We start from the raw sequence: 20,770 nt of genomic DNA on the forward strand, positions 1-20,770 counted from the left end.
ATGACTAAGCCTGACATTTGACCCCCCAGAAACCTGACTCAATAGTATAAAAGATTTGAAGTTGGAAAGTATCAGGCCTCTAGTTCCTCACACAATCACCATGCCATGTTTAAATTTTCTAAAATGTGACAGATCACAAATTATATGAATTGCTTAGTTTGGATAGCTACTCAGCACAGATCTATAGACTAGTAATTAAACACACCGGATACCTACAAGATTAAAATAATAATTAAAATAAAAAAAGGAACTTTATTACATGATTTTTTTAATCTGCAACCCCCTCATCTCCCCCTCCATTTTTTTTCAACTGGAAACTGCAAGTTTCCTCTCAAGAAGAATTTACAAAAACTGCACCTCTTTCACTACCAGGGGTCAGTTACTCCTTCAATTTTTTTCAATTTCGTTCAGGGCTCACTGACAACACAAACAAAAGAAGTAGTTCTAAACTAGGGCTTAAATGATCAGCAAGTAAGAGTAGTTTACAATCTGAGAAACCCATCCCAAGAAATATAGATCTTATGAACGAAGCAAAGCCTAGTTCAAAAGCTGAATCTTTAATTCAATTTTGATAACGCAAAAACTGAAGTTATGATCAGCAAACAGATAATTTGTTTAGAAAATAGATAACTTTACTATAAGATGAGAAGAGAGCGTGGAGTATGAAGTTTTACAGATCTGCAAGATGTATTGCTTCCATCTACCATCTATGTGAAAACAAAACGTGCACTTAACCAACAGCTGTTGCGACACCACTGTCATACTTGTGTATTACAACATTTAAAGTTGTCAAACTTCTCCAATGCAGTTCTATGTTCAATGTCGGAGTGAACAGTTTGAGCCTTAATTGCAAATCTGATGAAGCCCTACACTTAAGGGCGAAAACGATCCTTTGGGAATAAAAAGTTATGTACTCACCATAATGTTCCATGAGAGTTGTTCATCTTAGTCTTCATTCTCACGGATGGGTTCGGAGCCAATCCTCAGCTCCAACTCTGCCAAAAAGCAAAACCTTGAGGTCTTCAACCAGCTCGTGACCTACTCCCTATCCCCAGGATACATTGGTGCTTCCCACGGATATTGTTTGCAGCCAGCTATACTGATAAATACCCCGGTAGGAAGACACAAGAATACAGTAGATAAGGACTAAATATTACCAAGACTTACTCAACTTCAGTCCTCAAGAATTCTTGGAAAGAGGATTGGTGGGTGAGACAAACAACTCACATGGAACATTTTCACGAGTACATAAACTTCTTTATGTGAAGTTGTTCTATTTCGCCTTCATTCTCACTGATGGGTTAGCGTCCCAAGCACCATCTTTCGTGGGTGGCTCATGGAAATATATTCCGCAGAACCGTGGAACCAAAGGAGGTCCTGTCCCTAGAGGTCCAATCCAATTTGTAATGAGCAATAAAGGTATGAGGTGTAGACCATGTGGCTGCTGCACAAACGGAATCTATGGGTAGCTTGGCCAGAAAGGCTAAAGATGTGGAAACAGCCCTAGTAGAGTGGGCCTTTACTTTTTGATTTAGTGGCATGTGCACAGAACTATATGTAATCTGATAACCATTCAGACAATGTGGTTTTTACCACAGGAGTACCCTTCTTTGAATCTAAAAAGGAAACAGAGCGGTTCTGATTTCCTAATGTCCTTAGTCCTGTGTAAATGGAATCTAAGTTGCCTATGGACGTCCAGTTTGTGCAGTATATGTTCCATCTCATTAGTACATTCGGGGGGGTGGGGGAGGAGACAGGTAATTTTATAGCCTGGTTGAGGCTAATCTCTGAATAAACTTTAGGTAAAAATGACAGACTTGTCCTCAGCGATACTCTATCATTGTGAAAAATCAAGTATGGGGGTTTAATGGACAATGCAATGTAATTCTGAAACCCTTCCAGCAGAAGTAATAGCGACTAGGAAAATGGTCTTGCATGAAAAGTATTTTGGGTCACAAGATGAGGCTGGTTCAAAGGGGGGGGGGGGGTCAAGAAAGAACAAAATTTCAAGTTCCATGGTGCAGCTGGGGATTTAATAGGTGGCCTCAAATGGATAGTACTTTAAGAAAGGCTATAGACAGCCTATGTGACATAATAGGAGCCCTTTGATTGCCAATAGGAAAACTAGAAATGGCTGTCTATTGAACTCCAATGATTGATGCAGCTGCTCCTTCAATGAAGGGCTTGGTCAGAAACTCTAGACTGAAAGCAATTGAAGCCAAATATGGGTCAACATTGCTTTGGGATGCCGTATGGAAAATCTTCTCCATTTACTAAGGTATAACTTCCTGGTAGAGGATTTAGGAGATGATGTTAGGATGTTCAGAGCTGCAGGTGAAAGATTCTGGAACCTGACTATTCTTGGAATTGGAGAAGCCAAGCTGTCAATCTGAGGGTATGAAGTGCAGGATGAAGAGTCCCTAATGAATGAAATCAGAAGATCTGGAACTGGATCCAAGGTTCTTCCAGTAGATGAGGCTGCAGGAAGGGGAACCAAATGTGACGAGGCCAATAAGGGGCCATTAGAAAAATGGTCCTTCTCAGAGTCTTGGCTTTCTGCAAAAAATTGCGTATCGGGGGAAACTGGGGAAAAGCATAAAAGGAGACCCGGGGCAATTGTGTACGAGTGCATCCCTTGGTGGACACCCCAGAGTGAGGATTAGGGCAAAGTAGTTGCTGCATTTGGTGTTGGTGGAAGTCTCAAAGAGGTCGCAGCAAGGCTGGCCACATCTGCGGAATATCCTTTCCTCTACTTCTTGTTTTTGGGAACACTCATGAGGTAATAAGATTGCTCTGTTCAATTTGTCTGCTATCACACTGTATCACCCCGGGAAATGCATTACTATCAGAAAGCGCTGGGTGGATGTTGCCCACTCATACTCTCAGGGTCTCTCAACACAGGGGGTAAGAGCTGGTTCCTCATTGTTTGTGTACCAGACCACTGACATGTTGGTCTGAATTGCAATAGTCCCTAGAGGAAGAAAGTGTTGAAAGGACTGCAATGCTAGAAGTACCACTCATCTCTAGGACATTGATATGCAGATGAGCTTCATGTTTCTCCCATGTGCCTTCGGCTACCCTTCACTGAAAAAGCCCCCCCACCCCTATCAGGGAGGTGTCAGTGGTCACAGTGGCAATAGGAGTGGGTAGAACAAAGGGGTGCACTAGTGTTACGCGAGAAGTCAGCCACCAGTGAAGATCCTTCTTGCACGCATTCATTATAAAATTGGGTGCAACACTGCAAGTTCTTGAAATGACCACTGTGTGAAGAGGAGCCATTGCAGTATACGCATATGCATTCGACAGAAAAGAATGGCAATGATTGCTGCAGCCATTGTCCCCAATATTTTGAGCACTGTTGAAGCTAGTGCTTTTTGCTTTGAGGTGGAGGTTCAGTACTTGAAGGGCCCAAACTCTTTTGGAAATGTTATTGTCATAGAGATGGTGTCGAGATCTGCTCCTATAAACGCGGTACACTTGGATGGCGAGAAGGCAAGTTTATGGTAATTCCCAAATGACTGCAAAGACGTAAGGTTGTATCCCTTGTTTGTAGGAGTTGATGCTCGGTGGTGATGGTGAGGATACAGTCGTCTAGATATGGAAACACCTGGAATCCTAAGAATCTCAGGTGAGCCGTGACTACTGCCAAGTATTTGGTGAACACTCTGGGGGCAGGGGCTGTAATGAAACCAAGGGGCAGAGCTCAAAACTGATGACTGGCTCCCAGCCAAAAGTGCAGATGATCCCTGGATGGTCTAGCCATTGTTATGTGGTAGTATGCATCCTGGAGAAGATGTATTGAGCACATCTAATGGTCTTTCCCTAGAAAGGAACGTATAGACTGTAGAGTGACGATCCGAAAGTTTGTTTTTTGACCCAAGATGGGTTTCCAGTCCCGTTTTCTTTGGGATTAAAAAGAAGCTTAAGTTCTGGACCCTCTCTGGTCTGCTGGGACTGGTTGGAGGACTTTCTGGCAACCTTGTGATTTTTATGGTTACTTGTTCCCTGTGACAGAGTAGAACGTCCAGGATTTTTTTCACAAAGGGTGGCAAAGGGAACTGAATATCCCCTGGATATGGCGCTTTGTACCAAATGGTCTTTTTGTTATTTTTAGCCAGGTGCCTGGGTACAAAGATAAGCGTCCCCGACTGCCTCCAGAGGTGGATAGACGGGCCTCTTTTCAGGAGCTCTGATAGGGCCTCCCAATGAACTGATATGTTAGCCTGATTCTGCAGGTCCCCTCTGCCGCGTGGACGAGGTCTTCAATTATTACCCCCACCTTAGCCTCTAGGGGGGGGGGTTTCACCACGTGTCAAAGAAAGCTCATTGGGATTTATGGAACCACATTTTCCCACTTATCTGACCTATAGGTCAAGGTCTGGTAGGGGTGGAAAAATGGACTCCTACAACAGACAGTCTTTCCATCTTGCTCACACCTGGTAAGCGGTTTATTCACTTTCATCCAAAAATGGATGAACCATCAAAGTGGGTATTAAAGGATGACTTTTAGGGTTCCACAAAGAAATATAAATGCATCCAGGAGCATCTCCCAAGAGCAATTCCTGAACCCGCTGCTCTGTTCATTCCATCAGCTGCGTACGAAATCAGACGCATGGAAGAGCTGAAGGGAATTTAGGGAAGGAAGCTCAGAGATTACCTTATCCGAGACGCCCTCAGCTACTGCACCCTGAAGAGCATCTCCCAACTCCTTAAGGAAATCTCTGTGCAGTGTAGTAAAATGTGCAAGACAGTTCAGGGATCGAAGAGCAAAGGCCGCTGAACTAAAATATGCACTTTCTGTATCTGTCCATGATCCTAGAATCCCTAACTAGGAGGATGAACAGATGTAGAGGTCTCTGACAACTTCTCTTTGGTGGCTGCCACCACCACCACCATAGCATTAACAAGTACTCCTTTGGTAAGGAAGGTCTTGTCATGGGGTGATGTTATGAATTGGTTAGGCCTCCGGGGAACCCCTCCGGGGAACCAGTTCCATGGTATCCAGGGGACTCCCAGTTCATCGAAAGACAGTCAACCACGAGGTGGAGGGCTGAGACCTGAAAGCCTTCAGGAGTACTGACTCATCAGCAGGGTTTAAGGGCTTCCAGCCACCACCTTGTTTCAGTATTTCCAGGATATCCCCTAAGGATACATCTTCAGAGGGGGACCGTGGGGACCCTTCCAACTCATCCAAGTCAATATCCAATGTGATGGATTCCTGTGGGGAGTCCAGATGCTTCCTCTTACAAAGCCTCTTCTGGGAATCTCGTCAGTAGGAGCTTCTGGGGAGGTCCAGGAAGAGCAAGGCTCAACCAAATGGGCAACCTGAGGCTCTGTGTGTCTATGTTTTTGAAGGATCAGTGAAGCATGCACAAGTGCTTAAGGTAGGAGTTTGCTGGTACTGATGTGGATGCCAGAGCAGATAACGCTCTCCTCATGGCATCAAAGGCCCCCCGGCTCAGATTTGAAAAGACTTCTGAATCCATAGAAATAGAGAGACAGTCTCCACTGCACTGAAGCAGTGGGCTCAAGAGCCAGAGGTAAGTGCTGAACACACCAGAGCAGAGGCCCCAAGAGGCAAAGTCGGAAGCAAATGATCAGTACAACTATCCCCTCCAGACCTGACCGGAAAGCGTCTTACTCCTAGACTCTAAGGTTGGCACCAAAGTAGCTGGAACCAACAAGCCTGGGAGGCTCCTACAAACAACCACCACCTCTGGTTCCAAAAGCATGGAGCCGAGGTGTCATTCTGACTCTGTTTAGTGTCAGAAGAACCCTTTTTCGGCTCTAACACAGAAGATGATTTGGAAAACAGAAGTCTTGGAAGATTAAGGGCTTGTCCGGTTAGTCCTCATCTAAAGATTCCTGGAAAGAGGACTTTAATAATCCCACAGCTATTGGTTTGCTCAGAACACGAGAACTAAAGAAGTGACAGATGGCACAATTCTCCTGAAGGTGAACCTCACCTAAACAATACACGCACTCTGTGTGAATATCTGTTATAGACATTTTTTGTCCACATTTAGGACACTTTTTGAATCCAGATTTAGCTTTCTCTAGCAGAGACATGGTAGAAACTATCAAATACTAACTCCAACCGTTAAAAGCAAGAACAGATAGAGATGATAAACACATACCTATCGATAGATATGCACCTATCGAGAGATATATGTAGCTATATCGATCCATAGCTCGAAATCTCGACGTGCACATATAAATATACACACACACACAGATATATATATACACACACATATTTAATGTATATATACACCTGTATTGTGTGTGTGTCTTTCGGCTTTTCCCAGTTATGGGTCGCCATAGCGGAACGCCGGTCCGCTAAGGATAAAATCTATTATACATACATAAATAAATAATCTGCGTGCGTATATATATATATATATATATATATATATATATATATATATATATATTTTTTTTTTTTTTTTTTTTATTATACACACACACACACACACACACACACACACACACACACACACACACACACACACACACACACACACACACACACACACACACTATATATTATTCTCACGGCAAAGGGAGTAAGACCTGGTCCCTCCCTGTTTGTTGATATACCAGACTACTGACATGTCTGACTGAATGGCAATCGTTCCCAGAGGAAGATGGGAATGAAGGGCCTGCAACGCTAGAAGGACCGCCCTCATCTCTAGGACGCTGATATGCAAGCTGGTCTCTATGGGGGACCACAGGCTTTGAACTGTCCTGCCCAAACACTGTCCCCCCACCAAACACTGTCCCCCCACCAGAGTGCTCATCCACCATATGCGGGACAACCGACACACTTTGACTTAGGTGGACAGGATAGGTTAGTGGTAAATCCAACAGGGACCACTGAAGAATCAGAATGTGTAGCTGAGCACACAGAAGAGTTATGGTCGCCGTCATCGAGCCTAGGGCCCTCAGCACTGGATTCCGCTGTCGGGAGGTGAGAACAATAAGGGAGACAAGCATCCTGAGGTTTTTAACTCACTCCGAGGTCAGGAACACTTTGCACTGGAGTAAGTCTATCCTGGCACCAGTGTAGTCCATCACCTGTACAGGCTCCAGTAGAGATTTGATGTGTTGATTGCGATACCCAAACTCTGAGCAAGTGTCAGAATGTAATCCCTGGTTTGGGAAAGCAGAAGCCTGGTGGGAGCAGTGAGGAGCCAATCATCCAGGTACAGATAGACCTGAATCCCCTGAAGTGTCAGGCGAGCCGCTACAACCGCCGTCACTTGGTAAACAACCTGGGAGCTGTGATGAGACCAAAGGGTAGGGCTCGAAATTGAGAATGATTGGCCCCTAGCCAGAAGCAGAGTAACCTCCTGGAGCTTGTGCGCATTTTTATTTGATAGTAAGCACCATGGAGATCTAACGAGCACATCCAATCGCTCTCTTGCAGGTATGGCATGATGGACTGTAGTGACACTATCTGGAACTTTTCTTTGGCAACTGACAGGTTCAGGGTAGAGAGGTCCAGAATGGTTAAGTCCCTCATTTTCTTTGGCACCAAAAAGAACCTGGAGTAGAAGCCCGATCCAGACTGATCTGGGTGGACGGTTTTGATTGCTCGTTTTCCTAGCAGCTTGAAAATTTCCTGTGCTGCTGCCTCCCTTTGCATGGGTGGAACGTCCAGGTGGTGTTTGGGAGATATGGGGGAACCCACGGAGGGGAAAGAAAATCCTCTGGATAGGATTTGAAGCACCCAGTGGTCCATTGCTATAGACTCCCATGCCACTGGGTGCAAGGACAATCATGCCCTGACTGCCTCCAGAGTAGAGCAGCTGGGCAGGATGCTGCCCAGGTCTGTCTGAAAATGGTTCTTGAAACCCTAAGTTTCACGGACTCCCTCGGCCTCTGGGCCAGCATCCATTCTGTCCCCCTGTAGGGGAAGAACAGCCCCAACTGTCCCAGGAATACTGAGACTTCCAGAACCACGTCTTCGTTTGCCCTCTCTGGTTCATGGAAAAGGACCTTCGAGAGTTAGAAAAGCGGATCCAGACTGTAGACAGCATCTTCCCAGCCTTCTCACTCTGGACTAGTGTCTCCCTGACAGTCTTGCTGAAAAGAGAGTCAAGTCGTCATAAGGGGCATTGGGAAAGAATGCCTTAAAGGGTTCGGTAAATTGGCACAACCTGAGTCAGGCGTTACACCTCATGGACATGCCGCTCCTCCTGTAGCATGGGAGGAGTCACATGAATGTATCAGATACTGCTTTCAGAGTGGCCATTTTCATGGAGAACAAAGTCTTGTCCTCCTGCAACATGGAGACTCCAGCTCCTTCACTAGGTCGCGATGGAGTCTCCGTGAAATGGGCCAAGTAATTCAGCGCCCTTATCGAAAAGGTAGTTGAAGCATACACACGCTTCCCTAGGCAGTCCATCATCCGTGACTCTGTCAGGAGGGTGGACAGACTAACGTTTCTGAGATAGTTCCCTCTTTGTGGTTGCTGCTACCACCATGGCGTCCACTGGGGAGCCCTTGTTCCAGGAAGGCCCGTCAATGTGGGGACTTCCCCAAGCACCCCGATAAGGTTATCGGCTCCACAGTATCTGGTTCCTTCCACGCCCACAAGGAGATCAAATCCACTAAAGGATCTGCGGGAGTGGACCCCCAAAATGTAGACAGTCCCGTGCCGAACGCCTCCAAAAACAGACTGAGGGGGGCAGACCAACATCCCCACTGGCACAGGATCTCCATGACATCTCCAAAGGAGACAGTCAGGAGGTGATCTTGGGGAGCCCTCCCCATCTAAATCTGTGTCCTCGGTTAGGGACTCGGGGGAGTCCAAGTACCTCCTCTTGCACGTATGCTTGCGAGGCAAATCTCCAGTGGGGTTCTCACAGGAGCGCTTGCAAGCCATCTGTTCCTCTTGGGGAACAGTCGGACTCTTCGGGCACGGGCTGTCCCTCTGGTAAGACCATGGGGACCTTAGAGCCAAGGGGGTCTGGGCAGAGTCAGAGGGGGCAGTCACAGGTCTCGATCTGATGGAGAGGTCCCGTCCTACCACATCGAACGCCGAAAGAGGGCAGACCTCCTGGGAGGGCAGACCTCCTGGGAAGCTACTAAAGAGGCTGGTCTCCCCAGGTCCAACATTTGAATCGGAGCAGGATCCTAAGTGGACAGAGCTCCGAGGGATGGAACCTGGCCTGACAATGTCGGAACCGATGGAAAAAGGTTCCACTCCCTCCAGACACCCAGGCTCCAACTCTTGAAAGCAGCTCGAATCAGAACTGGTTGGATCAGAGATGCTCCAGGCAGCTGTCGAGGACACAAGGACCGTCACCGCCAACCCCCTGACCAAGGCCAACCTCGGATCCAAGAACTCTGAAGCCGGAGGTTGGATTGGGGAAGGAGAAATGGGTTGAAAAAAAGTGAGCTCGCCCCTCCCGGGGGAGGGGCGAGCTGGCAAAATCCCTATCTGGATCGGTGTACAGATAAAGTGCCTCATCATTTTATCCAGATCCATGTCCGATAAAGAATGGGTTGAATGTGATGAGGCCACAGACTCTGACCTGGCAGGTCAGGGAACTGAGGCCCAGGAGAGTGAATGTGCCTCCTCCGGCTCCAGGGAGAACCTCGGAGATCAGAGTAAAGGGGAGTCAGAGCGCCACGCAAACGTGCAAAGGGGAGGCACAGAGCCACGCAGACGTGCAAAGGGGAGGCACGGTCCAGGAACCTCTTCCTCTCTTTGGTTGGTACTAGGCTATCAGCCCTGGGGCCTATACAAGCCTAACCATAACAATTTCCTGGATATTTCTTCCTACAATATTTACTTCCCCAGACCCCTGTCTAGCAGGGCAATTGATGTGATCCCCGGGGTGAATTTCCTCCCATCCAATAGTCAAGGTTCCCTGTGAAGAGTGCCAAGGAGGCGCTCTGCTTAACATGTATGGACAGAATATTCCAGAGTATGGAGAGTCTATGGGTCAGGAACCTATCCCTCCAGCATGATTTGTTCATTGTCATGACAAGGTTTAGATCCCTGGAGCGTGTGGCTCTGAGGGACTGGGATTTTTTTTTTTTAAGTGGAGCATGTCTAACAGCTCAGGGTTTGACATGGCCTTCTATGTTAAGCAGAGATCGCCTCTGAGTAGACGATATGCCAGAGTATAGGTGGAGTTTTTTCTAGACGATTAATATAGGGCATCTGCTCTGTGATTCTTTTAGTGAGGTATTTCTGTGGACTTTCCAGCTGTTGCAGAGGTCTTGTGAGGTACATGCCAAACGGGGCATTGTACTCTATAATGGGTCCAATGAGGGATGAGTACAGTGGGACAAAGACCTTTTTTTGGATGAAAACCCCTTAGTGAGGAGGTGTGCCACAAAGGATTTCCTGACTGTTGTGGCAATGTGGTTATCAAAGGTGTGACCACTGTCCACCTGTGTTCCTAAGTCTCTCATCACACTTTTGGTGTTTATTGCCCTGTCACCTATGTGGTAATTCATGGGTACATGGTTTTCCCAAAGGGGATAACTATACATTTCTTGGCATTAAGCTTGAGCCCATGGCTCTGGCACCAAGCATCTGTTTCTGTAAGGCCCTTTTGTAGAATATCCACATAATTTGGAGATTCAATAATGGCTCCCAGTTTGCAGTCATCTACAAACTTTGTTACCCAGAGTCCCTTAGTGTTGGCCTGTACTTCAGAGAAGTAGATGCCCAAAAAAAAAAAAAAAAAAAAAAAAAAAAAAAAAAAAAAAGGAGCGGTCCCAGGACTGAACCCTGAGGTACTCCACTTGTCTGGAGCTGGATTTGGAGACTGCTACTTTTACAGTCTGGGTTCTGTCAGTAAGCCAGTTGGCAACCCATCGAGTGACATACGGATTTTTGCCCAGCTTAGTAAGTTTACTTAGGATTCCAGAGTGGGGGATGGTGTTGAAGGCCTTGGTGAGGTCCAGATAGGCTGTGTGGACCACCTTACCCTCGTCCACAGCTCTGGAGACTGATTTTGAAGAAGTCAATCAGGTTCAGGAGACAAGATTGGCCATTCACAAACCCAAACTGGGTGGGATCCAGTGTTTGAAGGTTGCCAATGTCTTTGTTTATAAGTTCCATGCCCTTGCAGATCAGGCTCGTCAGACTGATGGGACAGTAGTTCCCGGGATCCAAGGTGGATCCCCCCCCTTGTGGAGTGGGATAACTGTAGCTGTGCGCCACTCAGTGGGCATAAGGCCTGAGGTGAGGCTAGGATTAAACATGAGGTGCCAGTTATTTTTGTAGTTCATGTAGCACACAGCCCAGGATGTCATCTGGTCCCATGGATGCTGTATTCTTAGCTTTGGAGAACGCAGTTTTTACCTGTGTGGCTGTGATTACCGGAATTTGGCAATCTTTTGGTATTGAGATGGGGGTGATGTTTGCACTAAACTGATCTGCCAGAATACTGGCAATATCCTTGGGATCAGTATATTTAATGCCATTCTGTTGTAGCTCAGAGCATATAGGAGCACTGCCATTTAGATTCTTGACATAACTATAGAATGCCTTGTGGTTGTCTTTGGAATTTTTGGCAATTTTATTTTCGTAACTAGCTTTGGAGGCTTCCTGCTGAGGCTGGTAAGGCAGTTTTTTGCACCCTGGGTTTTTTTTTCCTCTTTTCTGCAACAGTTTCTTTCTTAGTCTTAGACTCTCTATCCCATTCTCTACCTCTCCTCTGGTCTGCTACCACAGGCTTAGATGCAGAAGTTAAGAGTCCCAGCCTGGGAGGGAAGGGAGGCCACAGGAAGACAAGTGGGAGAGGCAGTCACAGCAGCCGCTGTGACTGAAGCCAAAGGCGAAGCCGAGGAAGGAGGTTCAGTGGCAGGCAGAAGACTTTTGAGGGTCAACTTGGCCTGTCAAAACTAGGGGATTGAACCCCGCACAAGTGGAGCAATCCACACTTCAGTGGGCCACACCCAAGTACAAAACACAGGTGTGGCCATTTTCTGGGGAGAGCTTATGGCCACACACTGTGCAGCTCTTAAAGATAAGCTTTTCGAAAGAAAGAGAAAGAGAAAGAGAGAGAAAGAGAGAGAAAGAGAGAGAAAGAGAGAGAAAGAGAGAGAAAGAGAGAGAAAGAGAGAGAAAGAGAGAGAAAGAGAGAGAAAGAACTTAACGACAAGCAAAAGCTTTCTTTCTCCAAGCCAATACACACCCAGTCACCACACTAGAGACAACACTAAGGGGGGGGGGCACCACAGCCAAACTACTCTAACTAGAACAACAAACCTACACTCGACACCAAAGCGATGGGAGGGGAGAGAGGGCACACACACTAACCTGAATTGGCTAAACGAACGGAAATTTTTGAAAACTTACAGTAAGAACTACCCACTGCTAGCTGGAGCTCTGGAGACACGATGTATTACAAATTGCTGGAAATGAGATCTGGGGATGGAAGGCAGTGGAGGTGTATTATGGTCAAGTGGAGGAGTCTGGAGCTCTGAGCCGATGCCGGCTCAGATCCAATACGGATCCATATTCCTACAGGTTGAAGACCAAATGAAGTAAACTACTTCAGATCTAAAGATTTATGGACAGATTAATGGACTCCAAACCCACCTGGGGAGGGGGGGGGGGGGAGAACAGGTTAGCTCTCTCTGAGGATAAGTAGGGTAGCTAAGAAATTCTGTTGGCAGAAGTAATACTCACCAGAAACAACACACACCCAACACCACCCCGTCCAACACAGCCCCCAAAACACACATGCTCCCAACACCCCACATATACCCCTCAACACCCACCCCCTCCAACACCCCAAAAATACACCCACCCCTCCAACACATACCCCCCACAACACATCCCCACACCCCCAGCACACACACGCAACACAGAGACCACCCCCCCAGCACACACTCCAACTTGAACAACAACGCCAGAGAATCCCCCAAGACACTAATGTTATGCAAGAAGGGCTGACAAAACTTGTCAGAGCCATGGACTAAAACTAAACGCAGAGAAGTGCAGAATACTATCCTTTGGGAAGTTAACCACTCCTGCCAACTACCATTTTGACACCCCCCCCCCCAAGAGTTGACCCAATAGTCAGGGACTTGGGGACAAATGTAGACAATCTAGCCTTTGATCATCACATGCCTACTGTAGTGAGGGAACTTTTTCTATGTTGTACAACTTAAAAGTATGACATCTAGGTCCAAGGAGACCATTATTCCATTGTATTCAGTTGTCAGACATCTACAAATGCCCAGATTTGGTATGTACCTAACCAAACACAAAAAAAAAAAGATCACAGATGTTTCTCACTAAAAGAATAAAAGGCATAAACATGCCCTATTCAGACCACCTCAAAGCCTTATCCCTGTATTCTCTCCTACAAGCTGTTGTGGGAGATCTATGCCTGCCATAGAAGGCATTGTCAGAACCCACTATAAATGGACCTCATACATATTCACAAAAAAAAGGACCAGAATTAATTGCTTGAGACTTGAACCTTGCCTATGGGATGGACCTGCTGAAAGACATGTCCCACAGACTTGCCCTTTCCCGGAACTGGCTCCCCATTCATGTAAAGCAGAGCTCCTCCCCACCATAATTCAAGTGTTACCTTGGACAGCTGGATTGGGTACCAGAAATTCATCCCTGGTTTTGCACACGTCTCTAATGGACATAGGTAGCCTGCAAATGTTTCATGTACCAGCCCCCAGTTCCATTAACAAGGCTACCCTAGAACTTGTCAGATATTTGGGATACATGGCTAGCCTTAAAAAGGCCCCTAGTGTTCAGTAGCCTTGTACACATCTATGAATAATGTGAAAGAATTGTGCACACTACTATCGCCTCAACTACCAAATGCCACAGTACCAACTAAAATGAAGTTTACAGCAATTCACCATCAAACTTTCATAGCCTAAACAGATTACATCAAACAAGACCCTGTCTCCACCCCAATATTATTAGAGACCTTGTCCCTACACCAATATTTATGTTAAGTTCACTGTCCGGTTGTGACCAGGACAGTCATGGTTCTGTATCTTGTGTACCACTGCGAGCATGTAACTATGAGCAGAAATGGAAATGCCCAAGCTTTCTGGCATTACCATAAAATACATTTTAAAAATCTGCAAGGCAAGTGCTCCATCCACCAACAGTCACTGTGGGCAAGATTTATTCTTAACCCTACACAACATTTATTCTTAACCCTACACAACTGCACACTGTGGAAGCACGCAGCTTACTTTTTTTTTGTTTTATTATAATATACCCCCCCCCCCCTTGCTATAAAACTACAGTTCTTACACTTTTCATACATTACTGTTGTGCTGCCTGTTCTCCATTAGGTCCTCTAGTCAAATTCACAATAGTGAAAGTCTGAACCACAGTGTTGGTGGGTGGGGTTGCACACAAAACACCAGCCAAAATGTCAGGGGCTAGGAAAATTTCAGTTCATTAAAATAACTTTACAAGTTTAAATTAATGAATTTTAATTATCTTATGAGTTTCTTAAATTTAATGAACTGTTTTGCAAATGTTCCACATTAAAAGAGGCAGCGTTTCACACTTTTTAGATGAAACTCTTACAGCAATGTTTTAAAGATCGGCTCATATTACCACAATCAGGGTCAAAGGCAAAAATAATGGGGGACAATGACCCAAAAATCAGGGATAAGTATTACAGCAATTCATGTAAGTGGATAATAGAATAGCAGTTCCCCCTTCCCCAGCAACATGCATTTCTGACCAATAAGTAGTTAAACTATATAATCTGCACTGGCATTCACAGCACGGTATTCACCGATTTACTAGAAGATAAAACATTTTGAAATAAATCTGTAAAAATGTGTTACAAATCAGAGGCAGTACAGAGGTACTGCTGTTGCTTGTTGTTACCACCATTAGTATACAGCAACAGCTTGCTTTTGCTGGTGATCAGGAAAGGATGCGAATAAGAGATGGGAACTAGAGATTTTTGCTCACCCTCATTCTACAGGGATGGTAGTGGCTTGTGGTTAGTGAGAACGAGAAAGAGTGGGAGGGACAGAGAGAAAGAATATGAAAACGTGTGCGAGAAAGAAATACTATGAAATGAGACACACAGAGAGGCACACACAAGTGTGTAACAGGAATAAAAAAATAATAATTAGAGGCTTTCAATGGGTAAAGAAATTGGAAAAAAATGTCTAAAATACACCTCAGAGTATCTATTACCCCAAGGCTTCCAGGGTTCCCGGCATAATTTACTTCCTATAAGCCACACACTCACATCATATATCCACTACTTATCACCTCCCTGGATTTCTTTATAGTGTTCCCACCCTTGCTGAACTCCAGACATCACAAAAATCAAAACATGAACAAGGCTATAACAAAGTTACTAAATTGGCAACAAATACCCTTTTTAGAACCCACCACTGTACAGCACAAAGCATAAAATTAGAACTATCCTATCAACTAAAACATAAAATAGCTTACCAACTATACAATTATCCAGCATTGGATACCATTGTACACAACCATGTTTGAACTCTGTCATTACCCCCCAGTGACAGAAAACTCCCATCTGTCCACAACCTATCAAATCTGCTGGGCATCGTCTGTACTCCTACCACGTTGTTAAGGCCTGGAACTCCTTTAGCTGCATCCATCAGGTCAATACCCTCATTTTTCAGAGCCATTCTGAAAGACATCCTAGCCAAAATCTGGGGCTCTGTTCTTGCTCAACACCAGGACAACAAACTATAAACTAAATATGAACAAATAAATACTTACTCACACCTTATACATCCTTAATCTCCACTCTTTACTCATTTCCTTACTTCTATTAAATTCTCTCCCCTGGCTCTCTCAACACATGCATGCTGTTCCTCATACTTTATATTGCAAAATCTCGTACAATTTCTCTAAACTGACTAAAATGTCTATAAATATTAAAAGCATTGTCATCCACCTTGTATTTATTCTTAACCACGTATTCATGTATCTAATTTTGTATTATTTTACCTGTGGATGATTTTAATTATTGAAAACTAAAGTTCTTAAAATATTCTGTGATACTCTGGGAGCTTTTTTCCCCCAAGCCTCCACTGAAAATGACCTCCAGTGTCAATAAATTAACATCTGGCCACACCCATGTCCCACTTTGGACATCTGAAAGGTGGCAACCTTAATTTATGCAGCTGGAAGCAGAAATGTGCTCTTCCGAAAGTATCAAAACATAGGCAGGTCTAGAATTTAACACTAAATAGCTTTCAACCAGTGACAATGACAAAATAAATAAATAAATAAATCAATCAATCAGGAACAAATCCAAAAATAGGGATACTTTAAAATATTACAGCACCTTTTCTCTGAAGGTCACTAGTTTTTAAGTGACATTAGGAGGGACTGAGCTACAACCGGAGTCAAAAATCAAGGACAGTTAAGAACTATGACTACAGGTGTGTTAGGAGAAGATTAATCCCGACAAAACATAGCAGCTACCACACATGATGCCCTTGCAGGGCTAAGCATATAAAGGTCCTAGTGGTTGTTAACGTAATATACACCCATGAATGAAATACATACAAGCAAAAGTATTAGACAAACTTGAGTATTAAACCACAACCCCCCCCCCCTTTAAATGTGGGCAATGGGCCATCATACATGATTCTGATTAATCCTTCGTTAGTTACATACTGTCCAGATTTTTGGCTCATATTTTGGGTCTGTTCCTAATAAAATGTGTGGTTTTCTGGAAAATCACTGGGATGATCCGAGGATTGAAGTCACATCATACACTTGAGTTTCAGACTTCAAATACTTCAGAAATTTGATGTTAAAACAAGCCCTGTTACTCTAGCAACTTTCCCAAGTTTATAAGAGTAATAATTAAATATGCCCCTAGTTTTGGGCTTTTGTCCCATTTTGTTGACCTTTGTCCAGATTTCCTGCATCAAGACATTGACAGGTATGATTGGGAATATGTCTTAGGCTCATCCAACAGGGAAAAATGACAAAGGTGCACTATTACACCTTAACAGGCCTTTACTGGTTCACTACTAACAGGGTTAAATCGCTAACAAATAGAGTCAGCTCTATACGTACAATACTCTCCCAGGGCCATCACCTTTCTATCTTTATACAAGCAATTGTGTTTGGAGAGTCTGTGAGAAATAAACATTGGGTTGGGATTTAAAATAAAATAATACAACCTTAAGGTATACCCAGAGATTTGTTTTTGTACGTGTTTGCAGTAGCAACATAAATTCTAGAACTCTAAAATTACTACTTTTTGATGGTGCATTAGACAAGAGTTCACCTGACTTGCTGATAGTATTTTTTTTTTTTTCTTGCTCTTATAGAAAGTTGACAGAACAGGATTCACATTAGCATGAATTTTCTGAAAGGTAGAAAGTCAATCTCAAATATCTGTCATTTTCTGACTTCACTCCTCAGAAATTTGCCAGAAAACCACAATTTTGAGAAACAGACCAAAAATTAGAGGCAAAACTCTGTACAGTTGATATGTTTGATCATATCTCCTCTTATTACATTGTCATTTACCAGAACATATTGTGCCTATGTGTAACATACAAAGGAATACATCAGTATTAAATTAAAAGCTGCATTTATAAAAAGTTTCAGACTCATAAATCGCAACTGTCCATATTTTCACAGAATGCATTTTTTCCTCTTAAAATATGTCTTTCTGGCAAATCAGTGTGGATTAAAGTCACTAAATGACCAGGTATTTTATTATGCTCCAGACACTTCTAGAACAAATACATTTCCTTCTAACCTTAATATCGTCACGGTATCTAAAATTTTACTACTGAACCAGGTGACAAAGTGATTTTATTGTACTCGGGACACTGTCTGTACATACAAATTTTGCTTCTAAAACAAACTACGTTCTCCTACTGTACATATGAATGTATCCTGTGAATAGTTTTGGCAAACTGCATTTGACACAACATGTGTATTCAGTTGTACAAACTGATAGTCTGTATAACCTCCAGATGTAATCTCTACATTTGTTAGTGTTTTAAATCACTGTATATGATCGTGGAGCTTTTCTCCCCAGTCCTCTGCTGAAAAAGGGTACTAGCTCAGACTATCCCAGTCAACAAATGTCAATACATTTGAGTTAGACATCACATCCTTCAAAAATACTAATGCAAAACATATTATAAATTTAGAAAGTTGACAGAATAAGAGCAATATTTAAAATTTGTCCTTATTTTTTTACCTTTTGCCACCCCCTCCCCATTTTGCCATTGTCCAGATTTTTTGGTACCAAGAAGTCGACCGGCACATTCATAATTATGGGCAGCACCATACCTCTCAACCTTGACCTGTCAGCACAAGAAATCTGGACAAATCCCAAAATAAATGTGTGTGTGTGTGGGGGGGGGGGCAAAGGATAAACAATTGGAACAGATTTTAAATATGTCCAGATGCATTTTCTGAAATATATCAAGTCTGAAACCTCCAATGAGTGTCATTATTTAGTGACTTCAATCCTCAAGTTACAGTTACCACCTGTCCCTCTTTGGGCAGGTGTCCTGCAGAAAGAAAGAGAAAACAACTAAAACGGCAAAGCCCTGAGATTTTTAGGCCAAAAAGTATTTTCCAAGTTTTCTTTAATAATTGCATAAAATAGTTATTTTGTATTTGAAACATCTGATTGTGAAATAGCATAAGCAACTCCACTACTACAATAATAAGCATTTAAATTGGAAGAACACTAAGTTCGGTCGTCTGCGCTGATCATCGGTATATTTTGCCTTACAAAAACTCAAATTTCTACAAAATGTACCACCATAGGCATATGAAATAGTGGCAATCCTGTCAGTGATTTGCAACAATGTGGCAAATTTTATGTGGAACAGACCACAAAGAGGAGGCAAAAAATCTTGACAGTTGAGAGGTGCGATAGGTAGCTGCTACATAAAACCAGCATCAACTTAACATTACAAGGAAAGCAACGTAAACTTGAACAGGCCTGAATCGTTACTTAAACCCAACTGTACTATTCCCTCCCATTCCCAAAGCTAACAAATGTGATCGCCCAATTCACAGCAATACCACCCATCCAGAAAAATAACTACGAAACTTCCACCATGTAATGCTTACCAGCAGGGGAGATGCGTTAACACTAGTGTTGCAACCGCCCCCCCCCCCCCCCCATAAATTAATTTACAAATGGCAGAGTCCGATTAAAAGTAGAATATTTATAAAAAGCAAACTATTCTGAACTTAAGTACAATGAGGGGTACTTAAAAAATATTAGTACTATCAAGACATTCACAATATAACAAAGGGAGTTAATGTACACTTTTGTACAAATTAAAAAATATATATGTATTACTGCCATCAAGTATAATTAACCACCTTTTCTTCAAAATTTACCAGTTTTATGAAGTACTCCAAGGAACCAAGCTAAAAATTGAATAAAAACCAAGGTCCCTTGAGCGATAAACCGAGTACCTGCTTCTTGATAGATACTAGATTCTCTCCGTTTATAATTGTAGAAGACCAGCATAGATCAGTATGCAGTCTTTGCATCTTTTATTAAATTGATGTGAAAACTATAACGCACCTTTCGGGAGCTATCAACACTACAGCTATTAAACTGCCAAATTCTTAAAGGCAATAGATTACCAACAACAAAACTAAAAGAATAATGAAGCGTTTCTTAGACATTTGCATTGCGAAAGATGCCATTAGAAAGTTACCTTAAGAATACTTACAGAAAAAAAAGCTGCGTCTCAGATTACAAATCCATTGAATTAATTTATCCGTTAATGAAACACAAACATGGTACAATTTAAAGAAATATGAGCTCTCGGAACCACCTCAATAAGTTCCACGTCCGACTCTCGGAACCACTTAATCCATTAAAGTGCTACGGGAAGTCTCAGATGGACCCAGCGAAGAACTCTCCCATGGAAACTCCTAAGAGCCTGCTAACTACAGAAGCTTGGATTCACTGAAAAAAAGATTACCAATTTGTTGAGGCTCCACCCTTCAAACTTTTCAATGGGGCTTAAAAGTCACGCCCACAAAGCCATGCGTAACACGTGCGCCTCCTCACAAGATTCTTTAGACCTAACAAGCTGAAGAAACTACTTCATTCTCTCTTTTCTCTCTTATCTTTGTGTGGTCGTTGTAAAATATAGTCTTCTGTTTTTGTGAAACTTGTTTTGAGCTTTGCGGGACGATTAGTATAAGAAAATTAACGATCATCTAGTATAATAGCCCATATTAACAATACCGCATTTACTTCCTTTGGAACAATTAAATGTGTATATTTTTTTCTAGAAACAGCATCAGTCTGGCAACTAGCAGGCAAAGGTGTAGCCATATATATTCTATTATCTCATAGGTTCATAGGTAGGTACTAGGCTATCTGCCCAAAGGCATTTATAAGCCTAGCCAGAATGTGTTGGCTTTCGCAACCCCCTTAGATTAGTTCCCTTTGCCTCTGTCCAGCAGAGCCACTGAAGTGATCCCCGTCCATAAACTTGCTGTTTCCCATCCACTCATCAAAGTTTCTCTTGAAGAGTGCTAGCGAGGAGCTCTGCCTAATGTAGATTGAAATCTTGTTCCAGAGCATGGGAAGTCTCTGGGACAGGAATCTATCCCACCAGCACATCCTATTTAGTGTTGTCGTGAGGTTTAGATCCCTAAAGCGTGTGGCTCGAGGGGATAAGGTTTTCTTTAGGTGAAGCATATCCATCAATTCTGGGTTGGACATGGCCTTATATGTCAGGCAGAGATCACTTCTGAGCAGGCGGTATGCAACCGAGTACAGCTGGAGTT

At 43.5% G+C, this 20,770-nt stretch overlaps 1 protein-coding gene across 1 annotated transcript in view; it reads right to left on the reverse strand.

Moving 5' to 3' along the window:
- Positions 1 to 19,956, reverse strand: part of LOC122802148 (inverted formin-2-like) — a 634,538-nt gene extending 614,582 nt beyond the window's left edge. Inside the window, exon 1 of the mRNA XM_044071825.1 lies at positions 19,699 to 19,956. The gene's annotated coding sequence lies outside the window, so the exon portion shown is untranslated. The remainder of the gene's footprint in view (positions 1 to 19,698) is intronic.
- Between the last annotated feature and the right edge of the window lie 814 nt (positions 19,957 to 20,770).

The sequence above is a fragment of the Protopterus annectens genome, chromosome 5.part0 (genome assembly GCF_019279795.1).
Source record: "Protopterus annectens isolate FY-2018-M chromosome 5.part0, PAN1.0, whole genome shotgun sequence".
NCBI lineage: Eukaryota > Metazoa > Chordata > Ceratodontiformes > Protopteridae > Protopterus > Protopterus annectens.